Below are 24,431 nucleotides of genomic sequence, written 5' to 3' on the forward strand. Positions count from 1 at the left end.
GGTCCCAAAATAGAAGAACATAATGAACCTTTGGAAGGAAGGCACAGAGGATATAGGAAAGACTACATGAGCTCAGCCAAATAATAAAGGGTTTACTATCCAAACCATGGATTCAAGGACAACAGTAGTTCTACTTGCACACCAGTACTCCAATTGCCCTGAGCATCGCTAAATGTACACGTGTTATATGAAACCAACGAGAGGCATGAGCATTCAATGAACATCTACTAAAACCCCTATTCTGAGTGCCATGTAATTCCCTGTGGGATACCAAAGCCGTGGTAAGCCCCAGAAAGCCAACCAGCTAGAACCTGATGACATTTCCCAGTGGGTAACCAGCGGGAAATTGAGAACTACATCAGTAATCGGCAGTAGTAACACTGATTCCAGTAATTCCCCTATTGTACGGTTCCCTTAGCTGCCACTCAGAATGCCACGGTACTCCAACATCCAGGAATTACCAATGTCTGTGACATCAATTCTTCAATGACTAACTAACAGTGTAGTATTTCAGGACTCCTCAGAATGGGGATCCACGTGATGTCATTAAAGGGAAAGTGATTTGAGCCTTGTCAGAAGAGTAGCCACCCAAGTACATCCCCTGAAGGCAGCAGCAATAGCTCTGGGACATCGGCCATGTAGTCCCAGCTAGTGAAACGTGTCCACAACTCGGAGAAAATACACTCTGCCCCTGCCAACAGAGAGGAGGGAGCAGCTTTCCCCCGCGTAATATTTCAGACAGCTTTTATTTAGAGATGGTGCTTAATCTGCAGTCCTAGACCAGTGGATCAAAGACACAGTGCTGGCTGAATGTGAGGGAAGGCGGGACAGGTGTGAGTGCTGGAGTGAGAGTGAAAGGTGTAGGCTGAGTGCCTTCTCACTCACGTACAGCACCCGAAGCCTGTGTACGCAGTCCCAGATGGTGAAACATGTGTTCACAACCCAGAGGGAAGCTGTTGTGTCCTGGGGCTACCGCTGTGCTGTGCGCGGGCCCAGGATCACTCTGTAGGCGCGACTAAGGCTGGGGCCTTAAATGATTACAGGAGCCAGTGTTGTGTGTACTTCTGGTCTTGCGGTCGTAGCCCTAGTGGCGTACGCACTCGCGTGACCAACCTTTATTCATGTTGAGGGTCACATGACCCTTACGCTTATGCTTACGCCTGTTGCGTCACATGCGCAACATTACATTCCTCCCCAACAAACATCAAAACAATATTGCTGCTAAACCCACTGAGTCAGCTCTTAGCCCAGTGCCACATTCTAGGCCAATGTTCGGACCCCAAAACAGCACCCAATAAAACAAAATAAAACAGTCTTACATTAGGTAGTCTTTCAAACGACAGGATGGCTCAGGATTGCCCCTCAGGCTGTATTGCGACGTACCACGGCCTTGGGAGTCCCCGCTTCCGCTGTCCGGCAAGCCGGCAGGGGCCAACACCCCTTGAGAGTGGCTGGCGTCGCCCGCCACTGGGCCACCAGCTCATTGGTGCAGAGTTGGCAAGTTGGTCTCGGGCCCTCCGGCATCTCCGGCTTCTTCCAGGACCGGCCCCGTTTCGGCTCCACGTAGCCTGGCCTCTTCCACAGCTCGTGTGTTGCAACTGTTCTCCGTCTGGCTAGGTGATGGCCCGGACCTTTCAGGATGGTCTTTCTTGAAGTGCGACACATTCCGTGTTACTCTCTCTCTCCCTCGCCTGGCCATGACACTAGTTCCCCTGACGGACACCACCGTCCAGGGTTCTCTTTCAAAGGTCAGACGAAACTATCTACTGGTGACTCGGTTTTTAAGTAGTACTGTGGGATGTATTAAGCCACGCCCTATTTACAACACTAAGTTAGCATAACCGAGATAATTGTTAGCAAGCCAGCTTGTCGTTTCTGCTGCGTTGCACACGCCACTGTTGTTATGTGTTATTCATTTTAGAAATGCTGACTCGACTTTGCCTTACAGGATAACAAACTGTTGTTTCACATTCTTAACAGTGAAATGTGCCCTTGGTCTGTACATCATGTAAAGAATGAGTCTGGGTCACTAGAAGGTACAGAGTGTTGTGATTAGATTGATCGTACCACTTTTTAGACATATCATGCATACAGCTGCCAATATCTGAAGGACAAGCGTCTTTAATATTGCAGAACAGTTTGGTTTTAGACACATTCGAACAGAAGAGCTGATGCATGAGAGAGCTAGCTGATCCTTTGATGTGATTCTACTAAGCTGATCTATACGGTATGGGGTCCCCCCTGTTAACCTAAGAGACCTTCTAATAGTCTAATAATAATGTATTAGATTCTAGGGAAAGGAGTGTGGCTATATACCACTGTTATTATTAGTATGATTGCTCCTTTTTATTTTGTATGGTATTTTAACAATGCTTATGGTTCTGATCTGTACTGTTAGTCTGCTAGTGTTAGCCAAAGTACTGCATCTTAGGACGTGAGGTTTATAAAATAAACTCTTTAAACTTTACCGTGTCTGTATTATTCTGTTGTGGACTAACAAATAGATACGAACAGGTATTTCGGATTCCCACCACTCCTGAGAAATATCTAAGTCGCTTGTTCTGGTTTGTCTATACATTGGGACCGCCTAGCTAGATGTAGGCTAACAAATGGGATACTAAGCTAGTCGGATAAGGGGTTCTGGGTTCTGAGGGGAGTTTTCTGCTACACCACAATTCTCTGAGGTCCTGGTCTCCTGCGCATAGTTCTGTGCAAAAGCAGAATCCCTGCAACATGGCGCACCTAACGTTTGGTCTTAAGATCTGAGACGCTTTAGTAGTACTTGTGTTAGTCCACAATCACCCTCACTCTCGTTTCCGGAGATTAGGAGTGACGGTTTAACCTACCTAGGTTTTGACTAAAGGTTCTATTAAGCTTGAAAATTAAAAAGGTTACAATTTTTGAGCCCACGTGCTACTGTAAAAATCGTTGTTACTCTTTAGAGTGTCCTTATGGCGGTTAATGTTCCCGCTCATAGTAGGGTTCCTCTGCGCACTCATTTGAGGGCGTATGGGGTACCTGATGACGGGATGGCCGTGGTATTTGTGGTGAGTGCTGATACCGGTACAAAAGGGGGTGGTGATGGACGGAGCATCAGAACCAATCAAACACTCACACCCAGTCAACAGATCTGGGATTAATCCATCACCGTTCTTTAGCCCACTCTGCCACCCCAGTTCAGACATGGCCATATGCAAATCAGTCTGACCCTGTGCCTCATGGGAACAGTCCAGCCCGAACTGCCAAGCCATGACTTCCCTGGACCGGAAACAAGCTTCCTAGGACCGGTGTCTGGCATTTCAGCCGTCTTCAGCCAGGCTTGCTTGAATCCAGTGGCAAAGTGAGCAAGGGACTCACGTCTGAGCATACCCTGCCAACTTATGGCGAACAAAGCGGTACAAAAGGGGGTGGTGATGGACGGAGCATCAGAACCAATCAAACACTCACACCCAGTCAACAGATCTGGGATTAATCCATCACCGTTCTTTAGCCCACTCTGCCACCCCAGTTCAGACATGGCCATATGCAAATCAGTCTGACCCTGTGCCTCATGGGAACAGTCCAGCCCGAACTGCCAAGCCATGACTTCCCTGGACCGGAAACAAGCTTCCTAGGACCGGTTTCTGGCATTTCAGCCGTCTTCAGCCAGGCTTGCTTGAATCAAGTGGCAAAGTGAGCAAGGGACTCACGTCTGAGCATACCCTGCCAACTTATGGCGAACAAAGCGGTACAAAAGGGGGTGGTGATGGACGGAGCATCAGAACCAATCAAACACTCACACCCAGTCAACAGATCTGGGATTAATCCATCACCGTTCTTTAGCCCACTCTGCCACCCCAGTTCAGACATGGCCATATGCAAATCAGTCTGACCCTGTGCCTCATGGGAACAGTCCAGCCCGAACTGCCAAGCCATGACTTCCCTGGACCGGAAACAAGCTTCCTAGGACCGGTTTCTGGCATTTCAGCCGTCTTCAGCCAGGCTTGCTTGAATCCAGTGGCAAAGTGAGCAAGGGACTCACGTCTGAGCATACCCTGCCAACTTATGGCGAACAAAGCGGTACAAAAGGGGGTGGTGATGGACGGAGCATCAGAACCAATCAAACACTCACACCCAGTCAACAGATCTGGGATTAATCCATCACCGTTCTTTAGCCCACTCTGCCACCCCAGTTCAGACATGGCCATATGCAAATCAGTCTGACCCTGTGCCTCATGGGAACAGTCCAGCCCGAACTGCCAAGCCATGACTTCCCTGGACCGGAAACAAGCTTCCTAGGACCGGTTTCTGGCATTTCAGCCGTCTTCAGCCAGGCTTGCTTGAATCCAGTGGCAAAGTGAGCTGATACCACCTACCCTTATGAGTTGTTTTACTCTTGGGTGACCTTTGCGGAGGTGGATACGGACGATAATTTGTTCCACGAATATACAGCCACGCCTGTGCCTGCGGTTTATGCCCCATATAGGACGCTAGAAATTCCTATTTCAGCCTGGCAGCATACAATTTGGTTTAATGGCGCCCTCCCCCATGAGGTCGTATCGGCAAGAATGGGCCCGTTGTCAATTGCAGGGGCCACTTGGCCGGTACTGGCCGGATATACTCCACACCCACGCTACCTGACGGTGGGAGTGGGTGATTTACGAACGCTACACACAGCCCTGATTACGGTCCATAGGGCTTTGGTGCAGTATGTGTCACGCACAGCACAGGTGGGAGCACCTGCGGTTGCTGGGCACGGGACAGATCACCATCACGCGGTGGTGATTAGCCCTGTCATGGTTAATGCGGTTGTCGGCAAGCGCCCCCTCAGTAAGGATGAGTTTCCTTACTGGCTTGCGGAAAAATTTGATCAATTAGAAGCCGTGTTTCCAAACACTACACCTGTGGATAAACACAGGATACTCACCATTACTTTGCCGAAGGACCTGGTCCCTGAACTTGTCGATTGTGACAATTGGGGCAAGGTCTTTGCTGCGACCTATTCGAAGTGCTACGGCACTCCGTCTATGTCTGTACTACCCTCCGTCATCAAGAAAGTCCAGGAAAGTCATGGTGCGGAGGCAGCTATTGAGTTAGGATTAAGGCTTGTCAACAGTTTCGATGTGGTTTGTTCCATGGTGATGGGCAACCTCAAAGGAGATGCCATGCAGTTCCAAGTTGGTAATATGCTGGAACTTGTGGCTGATGCCGATAAACCCAGGGAGTTCGCAAAAATTATTGCGAAAGCCTACTTGATGGTTGGGCGTAGTGCTTTGGGCGTGAAACCCACCATCAAAATTCCTGATGTAGTACAGCAAACTAAGGTGAGTTCGTCTACAAAACACGAAAAGCCCAACTTTCCTAAACAAAGTTGGCGAGCCAAAAAACAAGAGAAGCAGCAACAGAAACAGGTTTCTCGTCCTGCCTCACCCGTACAGTCGTATAGTGAACGCACTTATGATTTGCGCGATCGTACTCGTATTAAGTCACCTGATAGATTTCAGGTTTCTGAACAACGCTTTCCTCGTTCTTCACAGGAAACATCGACTTCGCACACTGGTGGTGGAGAGCGTGGGAGAGGACGGGGTACTCAAGGTCGAGACCAGCCCCGCCAGACTGACGGTAAAGGCAAGCAGGAAGACACTGCCAGACAACGTCCACAGTTTCAGAAAAAGAAAGTTGCTGCTATCTCAGCGAGATATGCCTCAGATGGTCAGGACACAGCTTCGGAACCTGACATGGGCACTAACGCTGCTAGACAGCGCGGCGGAGGTTACAGTAGTGCGGGAAGCATTGCGTCCATTTCTGGAGGCGACAGCAACTGACATTTATGTGACAGTTGAAACTGCTGATACTCGCGTAGCTCCCCCGGAAAGATTATTTGAGATAGTCCTTAATATAGAGGGTGACATACAACGCAAAATTAAAGTGGTATTTTGGGACAATCTTGCAACCACCTATGATATTCTTTTGGCGGAGAAAGATTGGCCTCCGGCTTTCATTTTGGACGCTCCAAGGGGTGAGGAAGTCATTCTTCCTTCCTTTGGGCACGCAGTGCCCACGGATGAGTCTAATAGGTTGGCCGGGGAGTGGGCACAGGTGCTAGCGCCTGCGTTGTATCGTAATCAGGTTGGCTGGGATAAATGTTCTCCCAATCATGAGATTCCATTGCGGTCCGATCCCCAGCCTCAACCCCAATACCCCATGCGTCGTGAGGCAAGACATCATGTCGCGTCCATCCTTGAACAATTGGAATATCAAGGAGTGATTGAGACATGTGTGTCACCCATGAATAATCCTTTATTCACTGTGACGAAGCCTGACGGGTCGTACCGCCTAGTTTTGGATTACCGGCATTTAAACTCACATTGCCGGGCGTGTGCGGTACAAAATACTCATAGTTCGGCTCTCGTCACTAGTCTTGTGAGAAAACGTTTCAAAACCACGCTCGACTTATCAAATGGCTTTTATTGCCATAACCTGTCCCCTCTTAGTTATGAGTGGACAGCATTCACCTCGGGTGGCAAACAAAAATTGTTCAAAAGGCTCCCGATGGGCTATAAAAACAGCCCTGGAGTTTTTGCCGCTCGCGTGGTCTCTCTCTTGGAGATGGTAGACCCGGAGGCATACTCGTATGTTGATGACATTTACCTGACTGACGACGAGTTGCTTCCACACCTTGCTCGTGTGGATAACATAGTGACTATGTTTGCAAACTTCGGTTACAAGTTTAACTTTAAGAAGTCCCACATTGCTGAGTTTACAGTGTTGTTCTTGGGGTACGAACTCAATAATGAGGGTCGAGGCTTGGCACCGCAATTCCTTGAGAAATGTGCACGCCTTCGCATCCCTACGACACTGAAAAAACTGCAATCCCTGCTGGGTTTTCTGAATTTCAGTCGATCCTACATTCCTGATTATGCCCAGCGTATCAAGACGCTTTATGCCTTGATACAACCAACTTTTACCAGATCTTGCTGGCTGCCAGAGCACTCATTGGCATTGTATACTTTGCAAACTGATCTTCTTACAGCTAAATATTTAAAAACTCGTGATAACCACACCAACCTGGTCATTAGAATTGTTCCAGGCGCGGAAGGTTTCACGTACTTAACGTTCAATGAGGGTGACACAGTCCCCATTGCTTACAAATTTCATCTGTACACTTCGGCTGAGCTGCGATTTTCCACTGTTGAAAAAGTCTTAACAGCAGTTCAGATGGCGATCCTGAAAGAATGAGCGCTATCACAAGGAAAGCGCATGCTGGTGGTAACACCGTTTCCTGCTCTCGAAGCAGTCACTAAAGCTAGTGTACCGAATTCTAAGGCTTTGCATCCTAGGTGGATACAATGGGCGACCTCCTTAGCTTCGCCTGACGTCGAATACATCTTTGACGCGGCGTTGCAGACTCAAGAGAGTTTGGAGTATGAATTCGTTCATCCTGCTCCTTTGTCATTGCACCCCATCGAGGAATACCATTGTGTCATATACACTGACGGGTCGGCGCAACCCGCAACTGGATCAAGGCACCCTTATTCAGCGGCTTGCGCAATTGTAGTCGGTACTTTCGTAAATGGAGAGTTCCAATCTGATGCAGTGCATACGCAGTCATTGGGTGATTGTACCGCGCAGTTGGCGGAGCTTCGTGCTCTAGTGCTTGCACTTGAGTTTGCTGATCACAGGGTCACTACTCTTATAGTGAGTGATTCTTACTATTGTGTTCAATCTTACAACGACAATTTGCTTTTTTGGATTATGAATGGTTTTCGTGATTCCAAAGGTGGCGCAGTAAAGCATAAAACGCTTTGGGCTCGAGTGGCAGAACTTAAAGGGAATCTGCCACTTGTGAATGTAATTCACACTCTTGGTCACCAACGAGTTGGTGTCCATGCTGTCGGTAACAGTTTGGCTGACGAGGCAGCTAAAACAGCAGTGGCAACATACTTAGTAGCAGCAGTTACAAGATCAAAATCTAAGATTGATGCTGACATCTTGGCAGCTATTGCTGCTTCTGAGACAGGGACAAACTTCCCTAGAGGTTTCCCTTCTCGATACCATTATCACTTAAGTCCTGATAACGTCCCGTTGGTGAGGATTAACGACGTTGGTGATAGATTGATTCCCAACGCGGACTGCAGACCAAATTTGATAATGGCTGCCCACGAAGGTGTTGCGTCTGCGCATGCTGGAGTGTCAGCAACTGTGTCTCTTTTACAGCAACGTTACTGGTGGTACGGTTTGTATAAACAAGCGCGGGCTTATGTGCTTAGCTGTGACATTTGCCAGCAGATTAAACCTTCTTCTGTCGCGCGTCCACCTCAAACGCAGTTGCATATATCTAATCAACCACTTGCGTGTGTTTATTTAGATCACTGCGGTCCTTTTACCTCTGATACTGCGTACAAGTACATCTTGGTTGCAGTGGATTCGTGCACACGTTTTCTGTGGGTGTGGCCACAAAGGAGTGCTGATGCCAGGACTGTCATCAAAGCATTGTGTGTCTTTATAGGGAGTTTTGCATGTGGTACCCTTCACTCTGATCAGGGCCCGGCGTTCGCCTCCAAGGCGTACAAAGAAGCAATGAGAAGTTTGGGGGTCCAAGTCAAATTTTCGTCTCCATACCGGCCTGAGGGCAATAGTGTTGTGGAACGGATGAACTGTGACCTAAAGCAATCGTTGACAGCCAAGGTATTAGGTACAGGCCGGAACTGGCTTGCCCACTTGTATGACGTCCAACGTGCACTTAATAATCTCCCTAGAAGGTCTCTGGGTGGGAGGACCCCTTACATGATGCTCTTTGGAGTGAGAATGTTTGTTCCGGACCTTGACGGTCTAGACATGGCGGCGGCTGCCGCGCCTTTTGACCTAGATGACCACTGTGCTGTATTGCAGAGTCTACAAGAAGCAAGAGACACTCTAGCAAAGGAACACGTGCCCTCTACATCCGAAGAAGCGCTCCAGATTCCTGTAGTCGGCTGGCTACCTTGAGTTGGTGACCTGGTCCGTGAGAAGGTGGAGAACAAGAAGTAGTTTGGCCCCTCTTATCGTGCACCAGTCCCGGTGCTTGGAGTATTGGGTACACGTACAGTTGTTTTACCCCCACTTCCTGGTCGCAAGGGTAACAGGTACATTTCAATTGAGAATGTCAAGCTACACAGGGTGGCCGATTCTCCATAGTATGACACCTTCGGTTTCCTGCCCTTCGATGCTGAGAAACTCTGTTGTGGTGCCACCCTCTATCATCGTGCCTGAGGTTTCCATTGAGATGCTCACAGTTACTGATCCGCCTGTGCCACCTAATGCTGGTGGTTTACCTGATGATCCTGAGTATGCTTATCCTACAGAAGTACCTTTGCCCCTATTACATACAACATCACTTACCCAGTCCCATTCTTCCTTTGAAACTGAATCATTGACTTCCACTGCCCCTTCCAAAATTTCTATATTTTTTGCCTGGTTCAAGAGACATTTTTTGGTTGCACCTTGGACTTACATCTGGCTGGTGCTGATTTGTATTTTTTTATTCATGACAATTGGCTTTGTGGTAGTGTTTTTTAGACTTATCAATGGACACTACCTGAATGAACGTTCTTCAATTCAATTAATTGATGGAACTTTGGCCCCCCATTCCTCATCACACATCATGAAAAGGGACCAGATTTTTGTGAACATCACTGCCTGGCCTGTACGTGATGGGATTGCTTGGGATGCAGTGAACTTTCAAATTCATGGTCCCACAGAAGTTATTAATGTGCCAACTGTTTTTCGTGTTTCTATGGGTGATGTAGTGAAACAAAACATCCGATCGGATGATTGGGATGTACAAGCTGTAGAAGCACTGTTTTCTGATTTGAAATATTATGCTGCATTTGATGCTGAAGATCTGTATTTAAATACTGCAAACTACGATGAACAATTTTGTTTTCAACATTATGGCACACATTTCCTACACAGAGCAAATACTTTTCGAAATTTTGTTAATTTCACTCAATGGGAACATTGTCCAGTCCCTATGACTGGCAGCTCTGCTACTTTATTGAAAAAATTCACATATTTTTCAGATTTTAGTGTGTCAGACCCTGCTTCTTTTTATTTTAAAGTGGCAGTAGAACCCACTTCTAAGGTTAGATTGACACACACAAAATTATTATATTCCGAATCCTTTATGGATGAGCTGGCTATTGGAGGTTATGACGTATGGAAAGCTACCATCGATCTTAAATCGGTTTGGGGAACTAAGCCGTGGTAGGTACAGGGAACAGAGGCTTTGCATCGTGCCTGTCTTATCCCAAACCATATATTATTTTTAAATTCTTCTATTTTTCAGACCACCTGTTGTGGATTGGCTATATCTAAAAAGTTAATTTCCCCCTCGATCCCGGATCTGGGTGCTTACCCTGGTTGGGAAAATCACTCAGATCTGTCCCTTACTATGTTGCAGTCCCTTGTTTCCAATGGCACCTTCAATATTTCAACATTGAATCCTGAGGGTTGGTTGGTATGGCAAACAAGCTCAGATTCCTGTCAACGTCGGTTTCTGGATTTGGCTCCAGGGTATACACAACTTAGGGTTGACCCTCGTTTTACATCTTCACACACGCTGACTACCTACTCTGTAGGTAAGTTATGTCAGTCGTGGCTGCAACATTCCACGTTAACTTCAGTTAAGCTTCATTTATCACGATTAAATGACAAAATAGATTTGAATGATTTTATTAAGGGTCCTGCAAGTGGCAGGTCTAAACGATGGGCTTATGCTATTTACAATGAAATTTGGAAATTATCGCAAATTGAAGCTGCTTCTAGATTACGTGCTATTGACCAGGCCAATATGGAAAAAGTATTGGCTGTAATAGATAATAGTATTAATACTTTGTCTTCTAGAATTTATACATTAGATAATATTGTTTCTTCTGTCGTGGACATTGTGCAAGATGATGTATCTGTGTTGTATCATGGCCAAAATCAGTTGCGTTCAATTATGCAGTTTGCATGGACATTACAAATGTTAAAGGCAGGGAAAGTCCCTTGGGATTACATGAATATTTCATCGTTGTTCCTACCTTTTAATTTGACAGCAAAACAGCAGTTCATGTCCATGAAAGACGCAACTTACGCATTGCTGCACATTGAAAAATTAGAGCCTTTACCTTTTTCTGTTGCGGAGTTGAATTCAGCCGTGTGGCTTATCCACGGATTAGTCACTTTACCTTTTAGTCTGTTCAAATTTAGTTTGTGCATGAAGCATTATGCCATTGGTAGATATGAACAACTTGGTGATGCGTTCCTGCACGAAGATTGGTCACTTCCGTTCACTTACAGATGCATAAGGGATGGCAAGGAGGTTTACTTAAAAGGTGAAGAATGCACTTCCGCTCCTGATCATTCTGTGGTTTGTAGACATATACAATTACATGGCGCTTGCAATATACACGCTCCTAATTTAGCTTGTGTCCTAAAGGGGATTCCGATGCCAGTTATAACGTCTTCTTTTAAGCTGCTGGCCAACGGTAGTTATTTGCTTTTAAATAGTGAAGCTTGCTGTGGGATGCTAGTGGGTATTCCTTACATAGTCACTGTTTCGCAAAAAGTAGTTTGCTGTAACAACGTCCTTTTCCCACCCCCGCAAGGCCGACTCGATATATCCATCTGGCCAGCGATTCCAACCTTGAACGCAGAGTTCAATAGGATGAGCAGAATAAGAGCTCTTTTGTCTAAACAAGAGGTTGCGTTGACTTCGTCCCGTGAAACATTTCTTCTTAATGTGGCGAACACACGCACTGAGGTACAAGCTCTTTTAAATACTGACCTCCCCCTCCATTTTGGAACTTTGATTCAAACTATCTTTAATGCTTCGTCTACGACTGGCCTTGTTAATTTTTTTAAAATTGTGGGCTCGGGCCTCGTGACATCTTTCCAGACTGTTTTTGGTGTGATCCCCGAATTTTTACATTCTATTTTTTCAAGTGTCTTCGGAGGGTTCCCCTTGCTCCTCGCTTTGGTGGCTGGGATCCTCTTGTTGATTTGCGCACTTTGATATGGCTGCACACCAGGAGTTGCAAGACAGCATGCTCCGCTTGCTCCATCTTCGTAGCCGGATTTTTGATTACTACGGCACCTTACCGCTGGCGGTATTAAGCGTCAAGTATGGATTGTCTTTCCGGTTTCCCTTTTTTACGTGTGTGCAACCTGTCTTTCATTGCCTAGATTGTCCCTTCCAATGGGCTCTGGACTTGTGCCTGTCAAACTTGGCGTCACCTGACCCGGATTTTGATGAACTAATGTGTCCCTTAGTGGCTCATGAATTTGATTGTTCTGGTGTCGGGTTTATGGCTTTGGGTGCTGCACACGGAGTCCTTGGTAACTGGGATATCGGAGAGGCGACTATTGAATTCCTTGAAAGGAGTTATATCGAGGATGCTGACAGTTGTCCTATCATGGTGCTGGATGCTCCGATAATCGATGACCACGTGTGTTCCTTTCCCTTGTTAAATTGGATGGCAGATACTTTTGCGGAACGCTCCAATGATTTCCTCTTGGAAGCTGTTGCAACTTACGGTGCATATACCTTTATGGATTGACTGATTGACATTGTCGCTCCAGGGTGCATCCGAGGCTGTTCAATTTTTTTATCGAAAATTTCTTAACCTATTTTTTTAATTCATGGACTTTACACTTACCTTATATGGACTTATAGTTCATGCCCTTGGTTCCGTTCTATATCGCTTGAACTCTGCGTTCTTGATCAGTGTATCCCTATTGGTTAGTGCTCCGATCATGGGGGGGGTGTGGGATGGATTAAGCCACGCCCTATTTACAACACTAAGTTAGCATAACCTAGATATTTGTTAGCAAGCCAGCTTGTCGTTTCTGCTGCGTTGCACACGCCACTGTTGTTATGTGTTATTCATTTTAGAAATGCTGACTCAACTTTGCCTTACAGGATAACAAACTGTTGTTTCACATTCTTAACAGTGAAATGTGCCCTTGGTCTGTACATCATGTAAAGAACGAGTCTGGGTCACTAGAAGGTACAGAGTGTTGTGATTAGATTGATCGTACCACTTTTTAGACATATCATGCATACAGCTGCCAATATCTGAAGGACAAGCGTCTTTAATATTGCAGAACAGTTTGGTATTAGACACATTCGAACAGAAGAGCTGATGCATGAGAGAGCTAGCTGATCCTTTGATGTGATTCTACTAAGCTGATCTATACGGTATGGGGTCCCCCTGTTAACCTAAGAGACCTTCTAATAGTCTAATAATAATGTATTAGATTCTAGGGAAAGGAGTGTGGCTATATACCACTGTCATTATTAGTATGATTGCTCCTTTTATTTTGTATGGTATTTTAACAATGCTTATGGTTCTGATCTGTACTGTTAGTCTGCTAGTGTTAGCCAAAGTACTGCATCTTAGGACGCGAGGTTTATAAAATAAACTCTTTAAACTTTACCGTGTCTGTATTATTCTGTTGTGGACTAACAAATAGATACGAACAGGTATTTCGGATTCCCACCACTCCTGAGAAATATCTAAGTCGCTTGTTCTGTTTTGTCTATACATTGGGACCGCCTAGCTAGATCTAGGCTAACGAATGGGATACTAAGCTAATCGGATAAGGGGTTCTGGGTTCTGAGGGGAGTTTTCTGGTACACCACAATTCTCTGAGGTCCTGGTCTCCTGCACATAGTTCTGTACAAAAGCAGAATCCCTGCAACAGTACCACGTCCCCTCTTTGGATGCTGGGCACCGTGGCTCTTCGCCGGAGGCTGACATGCGCGTGTGATTTCCGGCGCCGGGCATCTATCAGACTGTCCTTGGGGGTCTTCGGCTGCCACTCCGGGTGATGAGGGATCGAGTCGATGACCACCTGCCCCATTAACAGATGAGCCGGGGCTATGCCCATTGTCGTGTGTGGCGTTTGACGATAGCTCCTGCGAAACGTGAATATGGCCAGCTCCAGGGACTGGGCCTTATCATGCACAATCCGGATCACTTTGTTGAGTGTTCGCATAAATCTTTCAGCCTCCCCATTCGCCTGGGGCCACCGAGGGGTAATTCTCCGATGGTGAATGCCTAGAGCTTGCAGATATGATGCAAATTCTTGGCTTTGGAACAGAGACCCATTGTCTGTTCTCATTTCCTGCATGAAACCATGGGCCACCATGATTTTCTCAAGCTTCGGTATGACCTCCGTGGCGCTGAGCACTGACACTATTTCAACTTCCGGATATTTGGAGTGGTCATCAATGGCTATCAGGGTGTGGCGACCATCCGGAAGGCTGCCGAAGTCAAGACTCACTCGAGACCACGGAGCTCTCGGTCTGGGTTCCACGATGATCGGAGCAGGTCTGGGTGTCTACCCGGTTACTTGGCAAGCCGCGCAGGCCCGGACCGTGGCCTCCACGAGGTCGTCCATCAGCGGGAACCACACCTTGGTGCGAAGCCGCGACTTTGTTTTGACCATGCACTGATGCCCAATGTGTGCAAGGTCCACCACTCTTTGGGTTAAGGACGTTGGAATCACCAGCCGATGTCCCCTCAACAGGCACCCCGTGTCATCTTCGGTGAGCTCGTCCCTGACATGATGTAGACTGTTCATGATCCGTTGTGCAGTGGCTGTCAGACTTTTCCACTCCTCCTTGGCCCGGTGCCAGCTGCCGTTCCGTAGGGCTACCTTGGCGCGCTGCAGATATTCATCTTGGCTCGTCGCTTCCCGTAGGCTCTCCATGGAAATGGGTATGGGGCAGGATCGAGCGGTGACGCACCGGACGTATTCTTCGGTGTCAGCCGCATCTTCCATCTCCTGATCAGTGGCCTTCCGGGGATGGCGGGACAGGTAATCAGCCGGATTCCTAGACCCGGGTTGGTACTCTACTTTACAGTTATAGTTCTGGAGCTGCAGCATCCACTTCTCGATCCGTGGCGGCGGTTTGGTCGATGTTCCTGAGAAGAGTGCCACCAGCGGCTTATGGTCCGTTGCTACTACGAATGGCTTCCCGTAGACATACAGGTGAAAGTGGCGGCACCCCCAGTGGATAGCGATGGCTTCCTTTTCAATTTGGGAATATCTTTGTTCAGTTTCGGTGAGGGATCTGCTGGCGAATGCCACAGGGGTCCAATCTTCCTGCGGGTTCCTTCTTTGTAGGAGCACTGCCCCTAATTCTACAGGGCCAGCATCCACCGCGACTAATGTCAGCTTCCTGGGGTCAAAGAAGGCCAGTGTGGTAGCTTCTGAAAGAGCCTCCTTGATTTTCTCGAATGCCTGGGCCTGTTCAGGGCCCCACTTCCAGGTGGTGGATTCTTTTGTGAGTTCCCTCAGTGGAAGTGTCAGGTTGGCCAAGTCCCGGATGAATCTCCCGCAGTAGTTTACCATACCAAGGAAGCTGCGAACCTCCGTGACGTTGGTGGGAGCGACGGCCTCTTTAATGTCCCGAACTTTTTCTGGGTCCGGGTTGACCCCTCCGTGGAGAATGTTTAGCCAAAGAACTGTAACTTCTGGCGTAGGAACTCGCATTTTTCTCGATGAAGAGTGAGGCCTGCATCCAGCAACCGGCGTAGTACTTGAAGGAGGCGTTGTGTTCTTGGATGGTTTTAGTGTGTATCATGATGTCATCGCTGACACTGATGACACCGGGAATGTCCGCAATCAATTCCTGTATAACGTTCTGGAACACTTCCGCGGCACTGGACACTCCAAAACTCAACATCGTATACCTCCGGAGCCCCACGTGTGTTGAGAATGTGGTGATGTTGCGGGAGGCTTCGTCTAGCACTAATTGATGGTATCTGGATCTCAGATCCATTTTTGAAAACCAGCAGGCTTCTGCCATTTCCCCAATGAGGTCGTCTATCGTGGGGGTGATGTGACGTTCCCGCTTGATCGCGACGTTGGGCAGCCTCATGTCGATGCAAATTCTCACCGCGCCCGGCTGTTTGGGCTTCCGAGTGACGACGATCGAGGACACCCACAGAGTGGGACCCGACACCTTCTCAATTATTCCGGCAGCCTCCAGCTTCTTGAGCTCCTCCTCTATCAGGGGCCGCAAGATGGAACGCTATTCGCCGGTGTCGTAGTGCGACAGGCTGGACCGTTGGATCAATGTGTAGGTGGATTTCTTTCCCCCTGAACTTCCCGATCCCCTGGAATACTTCCGTGAATTCCGCAAGGAGGTGCTGAAGGGATTCTTGGTGTACTTCGAAGGAAAACGTTACGACTCCCAGGTCCTCAGCCGCTCGACACCCCAGAAGCATCCCCTGGCCGTCTTCGGTGACGTAGACGTTGGTCGTGATGGACTGTGTGCCGTGTGCTATGGTCGTCTGGAACCGTCCCCGTATCCTCAGAGGAGCATCTTGACCATATGAAAATACGGTGATGGTCGCAGGGTGGAGAGCTGGTCTTGGATTCATGGTGCTGTGTAGGGTTGATGCCATGATGTTGATGGTGGCACCTGTGTCCACAACTGCGGTAACCTCCTGGGATCCCACACGGATGTTGCACTGTGGTAGGCACCTCGCTTTTCGGGTGGTGGTACCGATCATGTGGATCTTGTGCACTACTCTCTCTTCCTCCTCATCATCGTCCATGTCACTGGGATCTGGGTCATATTCCTTGAGACTGTTCGCCACTTAGTGTCAGGGCTCGGGGACGGAGGAGCTAGTAGAGGCGCAGCGTAGGCATAGAGGCGACAGGAGGACTGGGAACTACACCTCCCAGGTCGCGGAGTCATGAACTTCCTTTCCCAGACTCCTCGTGCTAGCCGCGCGTGGCTTACATAAGCTCCGCCTACCTGAAACGCGGGGCTTGCCACTCGGAATACTTCCGGGTCTCAGACGGAGATCCCTTGGACTTTCCTGCAACTGATGAACACGGACTTTCCTGAATCTGACGAACCTTTCGCCCTTCTGAGAGAACCCCCCTTCGGGCGCCTGGCCCGTTTCCGAATCTGCCGCACATGGACGTGCTTCACGGAGCGGAGAATCCTATGACTCTCCGATGAGAGCGCCGCTCCCAGTCTCTATCTCGGGGCTTGTGCTTGGAAGTCCCGCACCTCTCCGGTGGGGACGCGCGTTGCTCATTGTGAGCTGACTAGGCGCTTCTCCCCCGGACTCCTAGAAACAACACCCTTGCATCGCGGTGACGACCGCAACGACTTGAAACGACGGAGAGCGCTCTGGCTCTCTGTTCACTTCCTCCAGACCATTTCCCCTGGCGCGAACTGCCCATCTATGGTGTGAGCGACTACAGTACCTACTCCCCACGGACACCCGGGATAAGCCTGAAGTCGCGCTCGCAGGGATAAGCTGCAGATACTTCTTGGTGAGCTAACCAAGGAAGGATTCCGTCTTCGCCTTTGGCACTCTGCAGCACTCGCAGATAAGTACTATAACATTGCTACAACAAGTACTGAATTCTCAGTTATGTTTACAAACCTGCCGGCCTATTAGAAGATAACAGCCTGGTCACTGTAAGTGTGCAAGCTGGGGGAGCTCAGGGAAAGGGGAGGTTGGTGCAGAGCGCGCGTCTGATGTATTGTGTGTTTCTGTCCCACTTATAGGGCCTCTGGGGTGGAACCTCACAAGAGATTGTATATCTAGCAAGGACCTCCCGTGCCAGAGCCTGCCAGCAGTAGATTATTTTCGTTTTGGTTCTTTTGTCGCTTTTTTCCCTTTCCTCTAGAGGGGTGGTATACGTGTGGTGTTTCTTGAGCACGCATGGGTGTCACCCCTAGGGGAAGAGGGTCTATTAGCTACGCATCGTTCCTGCTGTACCCGGCTGCCCGGTGAGTCAAGTCTCCCTCTACGTGATACTTGGCGAGGCTTGCGATACTTCTTTGACCGGCACACTTTTTCGAAGTGGTTAAACCGTCCACACCCCGAGCATCTTTTACCCTTCGCGGGGCACTCGGCCGCCGAGTGTGGTAGACCTCCGCAGTATCCGCAGGATTTGGCTTGTCCTGGAGAGGGTGTCCCTGGTCCCTTTCTGCCCCACCTCTGTGGGGGTTTGGTCGTTACCGCATTTACTGGCTCTGACTTTACTGGTGCTTGGAGAGCCGCTTCCATGTGCGCTGCACGCGCTTTTGACAATTCTTTGGTCCGCCCCAGGGTTAGTATTTCCACTAGGGACTTACCGGACTCTTCCAGTATGCGTTCTCGCAGCTTGGCCGACGCACACCCCTGGATGATCTGTCCCCTGATTTCTTCGGTTTCATCGCGAAATCCACACGTGGCCGCTAGGTTCTTTAGTCGGGCATGGTACGTGTCTAATGATTCCTCCGGAAGCTGGCGCGCTTTTCGGAAGATGAACCTTTCATAGTCCTGATTGGCCATCGGTTCGAAGTGTTCGTTGAGGGCATTTATCAGTGTGTGGTGGCTCTTGGGGGTGGCCTCGACTAGCGTTTTGACAATGTTGTGAATGTCTTTGCCTCCCAAGTGTATCAGCATTACCCGCTTCTGGTCCTTGTGGACCTTGGTGGCCTTAAAGAAGATTTGCAGGTGGTCCACCCAATCCTTCCATTTGGCCGCTAGCGACGATGGCGACCCCTCCACTGTGAATGGCTCGATGGGTGGAATTGTGGCCATCTTCCTGTCATGCCTTGGTGCCCAGGTCCCTCCTGACCTCTATGCCTTTTCCTGTTTGGACACATGCGTGTGATTCTGGTGCACGTGGGCTGTCCTTTTCCTGGGGCTCACACCCCTCTCCCTCCTGCACTGGGATGCTTTCCGTGGGTGGGGTCCTCTGTCCCTCCCGTTACTGGGCCTCTCTGTGGAGCTAGGTGCTGCTGCTCCCAGTAATGTGGACCTGCTTCTTCCCTTTCCTTCCCACAGCTAGGGATGCAGAAGTACTCACTGGGTATGTGGGTGCAGCTCCTGCCTTGAGGGGTGTCCTGGTGGGAGAGTGTGGGGCCCACACGTGGCGGCGAACAGCAGGGCCCAAGGTGAAGGCTGCACAGCAAGCAGCAAGGCCCGGACCACGTGGGCGATGGGGTGTTACTTCACGCGTCTCCCGGCACACAGAAGAGCACAAATCACCGGCAGCACTTCCGCGTCGGGCAGCGGGTGCTCCGCACCGCGCACCAATGGGGCACACGACGACCGACACGCACTGGGGCACGAGCGCCGCGAGCCGAAGGCAGCGCTCGCGGCTGCCACACCAGCGCACGGGTCGTCGAAGAGGGCACGCCCACCCTCGTCGCCAGTTTGTTGTGTCCTGGGGCTACTGCTGTGCTGTGCGCGGGCCCAGGATCACTCGGTAGGCGCGACTAAGGCTGGGGCCTTAAATGATTACGGGAGCCAGTGTTGTGTGTACTTCTGGTCTCGCGGTCGTAGCCCTAGTGGTGTACGCACGCGCGCGACCAACCTTTATTCGTGTTGAGGGTCACATGACCCTTACGCTTATGCTTACGCCTGTTGCGTCACAGGCGCAACATTACAGAAGCCCTCTGCTCCTGCCCGACAGTGATTACAAAGCAACTTTCCCCCAGCTATGTTTGACACAGCTTTTGTTTAGAGGCAGAAATTACATTTAAACAGGCATTTGTAAGTGCACTGTCTTTGATGAAGTGATGAAAGGCCTACCAGCGAGGCATCCCCTCCATGCTTTATGGAATGGCCGGAGTCTGAGGAATTTGTAAATTGCACTCTGCTGGCTGTTAAAGTGATGGTTAGTCGAGCCGTGTTACACTGCACCAATATATGGCATGAACAACAACACCAGAGCTCACTGAAAACGGCAGCACCACTGGAATGCTGGTGAGATCAACGCGCTGTGAGAAAGCGCTTGGCATGATGGGATATGTAGTCCCTGCAACTCATGCTATTTGTGCACTTAGAGCAGTTCAAAGGGAAAAAAGAACTGCATGTTCCGGGATTCAGCAGAACAGCCATTTCTTTCTGTGACTGGTGAAAAGACAGGAGCCGCAGAAAAACATGACAACGGGGAGATCAATATGAATTTTATGGAATAAACACACAGCGAGGCGGGGGTAAGTGGAGGTGGACATGTAGCACATGGGAGGAGGTGGGAGACATGGCAGGAGGGGTGAGGGAAGAGAGAGCAGGAAACAAAGAAATAAAATAGTCCCCGAAATGAGTGTAACTATACAGTAGTTGGTCCCTACTCCTGTGGGAGGAAACCAAAGACAAAAGGAGGGACAAGAGATAGGATTGACCACTGTGAGAAGTTGGCCTGATGTATGATGTCACTAGTTCTAGTGTACACCTTATATCAGTCCAAGCAACCCTTATGGTGATTGGTTGTAAAGTTAACCTTTTAGACCAGCTATCCTAGTGGTAGCATGGACAAGAGCAGTCTTAGGCTAAACTCTGTATGGCATGTGAAGCCAGCTGTTATACCATTTGTAACCCCTTGAATACCAAATGAAAGGACACCACAACAGATATATATATAAAATAAAGTGTATTTATTCTAGTCAAACCCTCAGCACTCTTTATGAGATTCGAGGTAAGTACAACACAGTCTTATTCAAGCATACATTAAGTCACACAGGTAAGTAATACAGTTAGGCCCTAGGGGCCACGCAAACCATATACTAAGTAAGCGGTATAAGAACCACTGTCACGGAAACAGGATAGGCCTAGGCCTAGGGAATCGCTGGGGCTACACTATACTACCCAAGGTTAGGAAGTGGGAGGCCCACGGGATTCAGGTGCAGAGTGGAAACACTCACGCGTAATGCGTATAATCGATGAAAACAGTACAGTTTAGAATTTAAGAGATTAAGGACACTTCTGAAGTAGCTAGGAAGTTGAGACTTGAAAACTAGACACTAGGACAGTCAATACCCTGATGAGCACCGGAGTACCCAAGTTACCTAGCCCACAGGCTGCGGGTGCATAGGTGTGAAGTTGCGTGGGGTTTTGTCGTCGACTCCTATGGATGCCTGAAGAAAGATGCTGACAGGCAGTCAGTGAAGAGTGTCCGGTGGATCCCAAGGCTGGGATCAAGAAGGAAGGATACCTGCAAGCAGAAGGGACAGAGTCTGGGTCACTAGCCAGTGACCACGTGGAACCAGAAAGGAACCAGGCGATGTTGTGAAGATGCAGGTGAAGAGGTGAAGCTTGTTGCAGCAGTTACGGGTGCCAGGAGACGTCGAGGACGACCAGGACCAGGAGGCGAGCTGTCCCACGAAGGCTCTTGCTGTCGGCGGCGTCGAAGTCGAACTAGGACTCACCAAGCCTTGGCAAGCGGAACCCACGCAGAATGGAGGACTTGCTTCTGGTGCAGACCAGGAAGGTCTGGGGTGCTTCTCTTTCACAGAGGAGCAGGAGCCAGTCTGGAGGAGCCAAACCAGCAGTGGAAAATTGAAGGTGTGTCATCACAAAGGTTACTAGCCAATGGGCAAGTAACCGGACAGACGCGGCAAGCAGGAAAATGCAGAAGGGTCCCACGCAGGACTCGTGGAGTGTGGGGGGCTGATCTTCGGTGCAGATGGTGCTTGGGGTTGGGGCTTCTCAATCCCCGGTGCACAACTTCGAGGGTGCCTCAGAAGCTGCGCTGGAAGATGCTCGATACTTTTCCCAGGTAGCCGGTCCCACGTCTTTCGTCGCCTCCATGGATCTCAGCTCTGCTGTGGATGTGGATCAGGGTCGGAGAAGTCTGGAAGTCAAGGCTCTGGTCAGGCTCTGCAGTCGGTCCCTCGTAGAACTTCAGCAAAGCAAAGGGCAAGTCTCTTGATGGTGCCTGTTTGCACAGGGTAGCCACTCCTTGGCTACAAGGGAGATTCTTCAGTCTTCTTCTTTCGTCGAATGTCGAAGGTCCAGAGTTTCTGTTCAAGTTGCAGGTTCAGGATAATCTAATCTCCTGGTTCCCAGCTACCACTCTTATACTAATCTTGGGGGCTGGGTTGCCTGCTAGGTCACGCCTTATGGGTGGGACCTGGGAGGGGGGTGGTTACACCCCCTTCCCTTTGTCCAGTTTCACGCTAGGACTGGGGCTGGAGTGCCTCAGCACCGGTTTGAACTGGACTATGCATGGGACACCTTGTGTGCCCCAGGCAATTCTCATTCCTTTCAGCCCTCCCTGCCCCAATACACTAAAGTCTGTCTGGGGAGGTGCTAGCACCTCCCCAAGCAGGAAACCTATTGTCCAAGCCTCCCTTGCCAGGATCACTCCCAGCAGCAGGAGGTCAGACTCGTGTCTGTGGCAGCAGCATCCATTTTGTGATGCTGAGGCTTTGGTTAGAGTTAAACAGCAAAGTAGGATTTTAACATGTCTCTCCCTCTAGAAGGGAGGAATAATATCCTCATCACCAGAAATGGTATGGGGGTATTATTCCAAAGTGTTAGACACCTTACACGACATGTTTTGATTCAGCCAAACCACAGTGACCATAACCGTTTAAGATTATAAGGTACTTTAAGAGTATATGGTAGGCTATATCATAGAACAGCTATAAGGACATGGTTCCGAAAGCTGCAGACAGGCTCAGCTCATGCTAGAGCACCATCTCACATGTTACCAAGCACTCTGCCTCCAGGATTGTTAAGGCCTGCCATAGGAGTGGCTGATAGGTACACATGTGTCTATATATAAGGTAGGTATAGGAATACTACACCTAAGCAAGGGGTGATTACACGACCTTGCCCCAGCTGAGTGATCAGCCAGTTGTGTCTGATTGGAAGGCCAGACCAGGGGTGGCATAATACATGCTGCAGCCCCTGGGAGGCCTAGGGTACACCTATGCCCTGGGTACCTAGGGTACACTGTACAGGGTCCAATAAGGTGATCCTTACCAATTGTGTATGTACCTAGGGTACATGGAGTCCATTTTAAAGAGAGAGCAGACAGCCTGAGACCCTGAATGGCAGGATCTCAGGCCAACTAAGTCGAAAAACCAGCTAGACACTAGGCAAAAAGTTGGGGGTAACCATAGTCAGATATCCACCTTCCTACAACCACTAGCAAACAAGTATTTTTAAATGACACTGAAACAGTCAAATGAAAGCAGTCGGTGGACTCTAAGCCCACATATGAGTATATATATAAGTATATACTAAAGTATATTGTCTATTCAGGAGAGGATACTCAAAGGAGGCTCTATAGACTGTATTCTTTTTCTTTCTCCGTTTTATTTGGGACACATATAATTGGTAACACTTGGTTAAGCTTGACGTCGAGTCCTGGTTTAGGAGGTATTCCTGTCTTCACCGAGGGTCCCGAGATGCACACCGGGGACCACGGATCTCCGTCGTTGTCCCAGAAAGTAAACAAAAAAACTCAAGTCAGTATGAGGGACCGAAAGAACTTCTTAGACATGGGGTAGGAGCTGTGAGGGAGTATCACCACTTGCCACCACATTCTGCAGCCCAGATTGGGTTTTAGGTAGAGAGACGGTGTCCTCCCGTTACGATGTTCTCTTCCCTGCCCAGTGCCCTGAGAACCCCCGTAGCCGAAACCGTACCTTGTCCAGCCACGCTCCTCCTGGAGAGTGGCGGGGCAACGCGTAGTCTCGTTGGCCTTCTGGCGTCTCCTTGTCCTCCTGGACGTTGGCTTGGGCTTCCTCTTCCTCAGACGTCCGGGGTCTCGTCCACGGGATTGGCGGGGGCTCCGTTTCTTTGCATCCTCTAGTCTTCGCAATCGCTTCCTCTCTCTGAAGTGCATTCTCCTCCCCTTTGCTTACGCTGCTCTCTTTTGATAGGGCTGTCAGAGAATACATCATCCGGTACGTCCTACGTGGCTCCTCCCCGAGGACACTCAGTGAAGAATTAAAGGGACACTCAGTAGCCTGTGTGTGGAGCAACAGTTCTTCAGTCTCATCACTTAAGGGGGAGTAAGGCACCACCTCTCCCAGTCCATCCTCAGCCTCATGACATATATACAAGAGGTCTCGAAAGCTCGACCTAAAAAAGAGTTAGTAGTTAATCCAGTGGCTATTAATTATTGTGGATCTGTTGGTTATTGTATACATGCCAGTAGATCCGACTGAGGCGGAAGACTCACGGTTTTGAAGCAAAGAATTGCTTTATTTTTTCTGTCTCCCATTTGAAATTGCCTCTCCTGTAATAGAAGTCAATGGGAGAAATACATTCTCCGGATTAATATTTTTTGTTGTTCAAATACTGTCAAGGGGCCTCTGACTTTTCACCGAATAGCGACCACGACAATAACAAGGAAGACCCCTTACCTGCTCATGCCATGCCCTTTCTTCTGTTGCAGCTGGATAATTCGTCAACGGTTCCTCCCTTACCAGTGAAATATTATCGCTGATCCTTTAAGGAAGGAAGCTTCCTGGACTTCACCTCCTCCCATATGGATTTCGTCAGTTCCGCCTTGCCACCAACCACAACTGAGGACCAAGAGACGGCAAGTTTAAATGCCGGAAAAACTGCAGGACTGGGTGTGGTTACGTCAAGAATCGAGAGAACGCCGTCCGGACCGATGAAGGAGAATCACCTCCCTGAAGAACCCGGTGACGGGCGTCG

The sequence above is a fragment of the Triturus cristatus genome, chromosome 10 (genome assembly GCF_964204655.1).
Source record: "Triturus cristatus chromosome 10, aTriCri1.1, whole genome shotgun sequence".
NCBI lineage: Eukaryota > Metazoa > Chordata > Amphibia > Caudata > Salamandridae > Triturus > Triturus cristatus.